Genomic DNA, 7,651 nt, shown 5'->3' on the forward strand with positions numbered 1-7,651 from the left:
TGGTCGCCAATTGGAGTTTGGATTTCGAATATTCAGATAATAGGCGAAAACGCTGTAAAACGATCGAAAATATGAAATCAGACTCCGAATATTCCCAAAAGTAGGCTAAAATGCCGCAAAATTATCCGGGAGTTGAAATTGAACTCCGAAAATTCTAAATATGAGTGAAAATATCACGAAATCATCCAAACTTTAAAATTGGGTCCCCAGTATTCCGGATATGAGTGAAACGCTGCGAAGCCGCCCAAAATATAAAATTGGGTTCTGAATATTCTGAAAACAGGTGAAAATGCCGCGAAATTATCCTAGAAATGAGGTTGGACTCCGAACATTCGAAAAACGGGCGAAAACTGACGAAAATACATCAAAACGGGCGCTAAACTGGGTCTGACCCGCGTTCACGCGGGTCAGATGGATCCGACCCGCGTGATCACGGGTTGGATTAATCCGACCCGCGGAACGCGGGTCGGAGAAGGCTCAAAAGGGATGAAAAAAATCCCGATTCTTTTTGTTCTTCTTCTCCAAACTTCGATTCCAGCTTCCTTCCTCAATAATATTTCGGTTTCTTCTCCTTCCCAAGCTCTGGTCTTTTGAGAACTCCCCCACTTCAAGAATTCGAACAAGATTAGAACTCCACAAGCCCTTTAAATCTTTCATCCTCTCCTTCTTCAAACTCCTCAACTCCCTCAAATCTACGAGCAAGGCCAGCTAGGGTTCGAAAATTGGACGTTGGCTATCCGGGTTTGCACACAGTTCATCCCCCTCTTGAGTTCCAGGTGAGTTCCTCTCTCCTTGCTTCAATTTATTCCACTCTTCATATTTGGATGCTTGATTCATGGCTGATTTTTTGAATTTTGACCTAAAAATCGAAGCCCTAGTTCTTGAATTTTGGGGAAAACGATTCATGGCTGATTTTTTGAATTTTGACCTAAAAATCGAAGCCCTAGTTCTTGAATTTTGGGGAAAACCGAAACTTGAACTTGAACTTTGAATGATGGCCGATTTTTGAGTTTGATTGTGTTCATGGCTTGATATCTGCAGTCCCCACTCTTTAATCTCAGGGAAAAAACCGAAATTTCTTGGATTTTGAGGGTTGATGGTGGCCGAAATTTGGGTTGCTCGTGTGAGCCTGGCTTGTGTTGGCTGAAATTTGGGGTTGTTCATGTGAGCATGGCTTGATCACTATTATCGTGAATTCATGATTTGGAACTCATGGTTTGATGGTTGATGACTGAATGTGTGGTCGAACAGCTCTTCGAACCTGTATATGGCTGAAAATTCTGTTGAGGTCTTTGAGCTATACATGGTCGAATTCTTTTATGTGCTTGAACTTTGTATATAATTCGAACTCGTATATAATTGAACTCATGTATATGATTGAACTCAAACTTTGTATATAGCCAAGCTCTTGTATATAATTGAATTTGTGCATGACTTGAATCCGAACTCGTATGTGGTCGAATGACTCGAATTCGTACTTGTATGTGGCCAAGAATTGACTTTGCATATAATCGAATTCCTTCGCTTGAACTGACTGCTCATAAAGCTTGAGTTATGTGGGAATTCACTAAACATGGTTGTGAATAAGAACCAAACCAAATTCTCGATTTAGGGAACATATCGAGGCCTTGATTCTTGATTTTGATTTTGTGTATGCCTTGAATCCAAACTTGTATGTGGTTGAGAACCTTATACGCCTTGAATTTGTACATGTGTGAGGCCGGGACTTGACTTGAACTCAAACTTGTACATGACCAAACTTCGTATGTATGATTGAATTCGTGCATAACTGAATTCTTGTATATGATTGCATTCTTGTATGGTTCGAACTTGTACATGATTGAACTCGTATGTGACTGAATCCAAACTTGTATGTGGTCGAAATAACTTGAATCCCAACTTGTGTATGGCTCGAGAACCTTATATGCCTTGAATGTGTACATGTGATTGAACTCTTGCATATGATTGAACTCTTGTATATAATTCAAATTCGAATTTGTATATAACTGAGCTCTTGTATTATTAAATTCATATGTAACTGAACTCGTGCATGCCTTGAATTCGAGCTATTCTTGTATATGATTAAGCTTGTGAATCCACATGTTGACATGATCGAGGCCTTATATTTGACTCTGTGACACTTAACTTGAACCGAGAATGTCGTATAGGTTTAATTGGACCCTTAATTAGAAAATTCCATTTTGTAGAATTTCAATTAAAGATTCGCAATTTCCCTTTTAAGCTCTGATTCATATATCTTGATTCTTGATCTAACTGAGCTGTTGATCTTTGTTGCAGATTAGCTATGTCGACGATTTGGACCGGCTGGAGCGCGAATTCCGACGGTTATAAGAGTTGAAGACTGCCGGTACTTCAACGTACATAGCCATCCGGATGGAATCTCATCTACAAGCATGGCATGACACTCGGGCTTCTGCTGGACTTGAGATTCAAATGCAACAAAGTCAGGTGGATCAAATGGAGGCCGTCCTCACTGAGAAACAAACATCTACGCGTCAACTCAAATCCTCTATTACGTCGGGTAAGGCTAAGATAGAGCAACCCGAAGAGGAGCTCAAAGCAGAGGTGGAGGCCTTGGCTATCTTAGGGATGACGAAGGATGACTTGGAGCGTTCACAAGTTGTGATATCCGGAAAATTGGAGCTCTCGAAACAAAAGTTAGCCAAGATCAAACAAGAGGCTGTGAAAACATTATCCCTCACTGAGGAATCCTTCAAGGTTGCATTGCAGTGTGAGCTTGAGCGAACTTATACAGAGGAATTGACTAAACTTGAACAGCAAGTCTGTAGTCACAAACTTCATGTAGATTGATTGTAACTCTTGTACCTGCAAACTCAATTTTATTAATAGAAGATATGTCTTTTTCATTTGTTATGTCTCCTTTATTATGATGTCTTACTCCGTATGGAATAATCAACCATAATACTTGTGGGATTTTTGGCAAACCCCAGCCTTTAACGGGTTTGATGAGCCTTTACCGACTACCGTCTGAGTCGGGCTAGCATGCAGATTATTATATATCCATTCCGCATGTAACGTTGTGCTAAGAGAATTAATTCTCTTAGACTTAGTGCTATGATTTTGAATACATAGACTTCACCATTTCTTATGGAAATATGGCACCCGGCAACGCGTGCTAGGCATTGACTTACCCCTTCTTAGGCTTCGGGATAAAATTCCCCAGACTTAGACTCTGGTGTCTTTTTCAATCGGTAAAAGACTAAACCGACGACGCGTGTTAGACGTAGACTTAGGATTTTTAGCAAACCCCTAGCCTTCAACGGGTTTGGCGTGCCTTTACCGATTACCGTTTGAATCGGGCTAGCATGTGAATTATTAAAACCCGTTTCACATATAACGTTGTGCTAAGAGAGTTAATTCTCTTAGACTTAGTGCTATGATTTTAAATACATATACTTCACCATTTCTTACGGGAATATGGTACCCGGTAACGCGTGTTAGGTGTTGACTTATCCCTTCTTAGGCTTCGGGATAAAATTCCCTAGACTTAGACTCTGGTGTCTTTTTCAATCGGTAAAAGACTAAACCGGCAACGCGTGTTAGGCGTAGACTTATCTCTATTTAGGAGTCGAGATAAAATTCCCCGTGCATGAAGTACGCGGATTGGAAGTTGAGAATGGTGTTTTTTCTCAGGGTAAAGACAAACCCGATGCTGGAGAGGAAGAATTTTATATTCTGTCTCCAGGTCTTATTCAGGGTAAAGACGAACCCAAAAATAAAAGAGGAATAATTTTATATTCTATCTCCCAACACTGAAGAGGAAGAATTTTATATTCTATCTTCAGTTGGAAAGGAAACTCGAAGTGGGATCTCCACCCCCAGAATCCGGAAAGATGAAACTAGGAGTGAGATCTCTACTCCGAGAATCGGAAAGATTCAAGCAACCCTAACTTTTATAGGATTGGTTGCTTGATCCAAGAAAAGAGTTCCTCATTTATTGAGGAAAAATTCTGATTTCGACCCTAACTTTTATAGGTTTGGCTGAAAAGGAAAAGATGGAAGTCTTTCGTTTATCGAAAGGAATGACTCGATCTTAGTCCTAACTATCTGCAGGTTTGACTAAGTGAGGTCGGAGATAATCCTAACTTTTATAGGTTTGATTGTTCAAATTGAAAGTGGACCCCTCGTTCATGGAAGGAATTGAGAGAGGAATTTGGCTTTGGCCCTAACTTTTATAGGTTTGACCTGAAAGCAAAGAGAGTGGAATACAGGTAGCAGTAGAAATACTGGTTTGTACTAGCCACTCAATGGGAAATTTTGATGTTAAGTGATTAGGACTTAACACGTCAAGTTTTGAGAATCACCGTGAATTGGCGAATAGAAATTTTGGTGGGCCCACCGTCACTTGACTTGATCAGTGGGGGATTTTGTGAGGAAAGGTTGATCTGTCAAGATGATCAAATCTCATTCATCAATAATAAAACACGCTTTAACTTTGAATATATTCAGAGTCCAAGTGTGGATTTTATTCATTACTTTCATAGCAACTGGGTTATCCCTAAGAATACCACATGCAGTATTCTTCCGGGAACTTCCCGATACATTGGTTATCCAGAGTATACTAAGGGTAGTATTTTTTCAGGAACTTGCCGTTTATCGGCATCATAAGTCGGTCGCCTTCCTTGGTAATGAGGCGATATGCGCCACTTGAATAGACTGTCTCTACTACGAACGACCCTTCCTATTTGGGTTTAAATTTGCCTTTCTTCTTAGAGTTAATGATCATAGGCCGTCGTTCAGTTAAGACCAAATCTCCTTCTTTAAAACTCCGTTGTCGAACCTTCTTGTCGAAAGCTCGAGAAATTCTGGTTTGGTAAAACTCAATGTGCTGTTGAGCTTCTAAGCGCTTTTCATCGAGCCTCTCGAGTTCTTCGAGACGTTTCTGATGTTGTTCTTCGGTCGTCATCTGGGTTGCGAGAGCGATTCGAAGAGATGGAATTTGTATTTCCAACGGAAGGACGGCTTCACACCCGTACACCAAAGAATACGGGGTTATGCCAGTAGGCGTGCGAACTGTGGTACGGTAAGCCCATAGTGCTTTGCCGAGTTTATCGTCCCAATCTCGTTTGTTAGTCTTCACGAGTTTTGATAGAAGCTTGATGATAGTTTTGTTAAAAGCTTCAGCTAATCCGTTCGCTGCGGGATTGTACGCTGTTGACGAGAGGTCCTGAATTCTGAACTTCTCGCAAAACTTAATGTAGGCATTGCTGACGAACTGAGGACCATTGTCATGTATAATTCGTCTTAGGACACCATATCGATAAATAATGTGGTGTTTGATGAATGCAATAACGTTGCTTGTCTTAACTTCCTTGAGAGGAATCGCTTCAGCCCATTTGAAGAAGTAATCGGTAATCGTGAGAATAAATCGGTCACCTCTGACCGACGGGGGATTTATAGGACCAACAATATTCATTCCCCAAGTCTCAAAAGGCCACGAGGTCGCCGAAGGATGTAGATGCTCCGGGGGTTGGTGCATATAATTCGCGTGCACTTGACACGCATGACACTTTCGGGCATATGCGACTGCATCTTTGATCATGGTAGGCCAATAATACCCCATTCTTCTAATGCGATCATAAAGTTTGGGGCCAGGTTGGTGTGCACCGCAAACCCTTTCGTGCGTCTCTTTCAGGACTTCTTCTGCTTCTTTAATCGATAAGCAACGTAGTAGCAAGTCATCGTACCCCCTGCGATATAGCGTTCGACTCTCCGTGTTATAGTAGAATCTGGGTGCTCTTCGTCGGATTGAGTCCCTTTCCTTCACATCTTCTGGTAAGATTCCATGCAAGACATAATCGATGATAGGGAAACACCAATCTCGGGGTTCGAATTCAACTTGAGTTGAATGTACTTCTTTAATATCCTCTTCCTTGTCATCTTCACTGTAGATTAGCACGAAGAGTTGGTGAGTTCTCACCGTAACGAACTGTTCCATTTCGGGAGGCTGCGCCAGGGACACAGCTAACGCTGCTAGCGCATCTGCGTATGTGTTTTGTAAGCGTGGAATGTATTCGATGAAGAATCCTTCAAACGATTCTGCCATTTCAACGGCCACCTTGTGGTATGGTATCAAGTCTTGATTTCTGACCTTATACTCTCCCTGAATTTGTTTAACTACTAGTTGAGAATCACCGAAAGCTTCGAGATACTCAACCCCCAGCTCTTTGGCAAAGCTGAGTCCAATAAGCAGCTCATTATATTCGGCTACGTTGTTCGAGCACGGCTCGGTCAGTGAGTAAGCTCTAGGCATCACATGTTTTCCTGGGGAAACTAAGACAACTCCAACTCTGGAGAAAATCTTAGAAGGTCTAGGAGAACTTGCTACATTGGTCGCTCGAGAGGCACCGTCAAAGTACAAACGCCACACCTGTTGATGGGAAGTTACGTTGACTTCGTGGGTCTCATCTGGCAGATCGTCGTATACTTCGACGGTATCCGTAGTTGGGTTTGCCGCCAGGAGATCACAAATAGCTTGTCCCTTGACCGATTTTTGTTGTTTAAAATGCAAGTCATTTTGGGACAGAAGTAGAGCCCATTTTGCTAATCGCCAATTCATGAAAGCAGACTGTGTCATGAATATTCTGACTGAGTTAACACTAGAGATGACATAGATAGTTTACCCCACCAAGTAGTGTCACATCTTTTGGATAGCGAATACTAAGGAGAAACACTCTCTTTCGATCATTGGATATCGAGATTCGGCGCCTACGGGGGTCCGGCTTAAATAATACACTGCCTGTTCGTGACCGTTATCGTCGTCTTGTGCAAGTAACGCACTTAACGAGTGGCTTGTCGCCTTGATATAAATCAAGAACGGTTTGCCCGATTTCGGTGCAACGAGCACTGGTGGTTTGGAGAGATATTCTTTAATATCTTTGAATGCTTTTTGGCAAGCGTCATCCCATATAAATGATACGCCTTTCTTTGTAAGCCTGGAGAATGATTGACATTTTCCCGAAAGGTTTGAAATAAAGTGACAGATATAAGCCAACCGTCCTTGTAGTCCTCTGAGCTCCTTAAGATTTCTCGGAGGTTGTAATTCGTTAATCGCCTTCACTTTGTCAGGATCAATGTGAATACCCTTGTTTCTCGGAGGTTGTAATTCGTTAATCGCCTTCACTTTGTCAGGATCAATGTGAATACCCTTGGTGGTGACGACGAATCCAAGAAATTTACCGCTGGACATTCCGAGAAAAGATTTGGTAGGATTCATCTTCAACTGATGAGTCCGCATCAAATTGAACATTGTCTTTAAATCCTTGATGTGATTATTTTTGTCATGACTTTTCACAACCAGATCATCCACAGAGCATTCGACGATCTTTCGGAGATGCTTTTGGAAAATCTTTGACATGGCTCTCTGATACGTGGCACCTGCGTTCTTCAAGCCGAATGGCATAACCGTGTAGCAGAAAACACCGAGAGGTGTTCTAAACGCGGTGTGCTTTTCGTTATCTGGGTGCATCTTTATCTGATTATAACCAGAGAATCCGTCCATAAAAGACATTCTCTCGAATCCACACGTATTGTCGATGATAACATCTGTGATGGGAAGAGGGAAATCGTCTTTTAGGCAGGCTGTGGTAAGATCTCTGAAGTCGATGCA

The 7,651-nt window shown here is 41.8% G+C and overlaps 1 long non-coding RNA gene across 1 annotated transcript; it reads left to right on the forward strand.

The window, feature by feature from the left end:
* On the forward strand, positions 493-2,888 carry LOC109824769. Its single transcript, XR_002242766.1, has 2 exons — positions 493-776; positions 2,299-2,888. It is a non-coding gene; the product is annotated as an uncharacterized LOC109824769 (long non-coding RNA).

The sequence above is a fragment of the Asparagus officinalis genome, chromosome 9 (genome assembly GCF_001876935.1).
Source record: "Asparagus officinalis chromosome 9, Aspof.V1, whole genome shotgun sequence".
Taxonomy (NCBI): Eukaryota; Viridiplantae; Streptophyta; class Magnoliopsida; order Asparagales; family Asparagaceae; genus Asparagus; species Asparagus officinalis.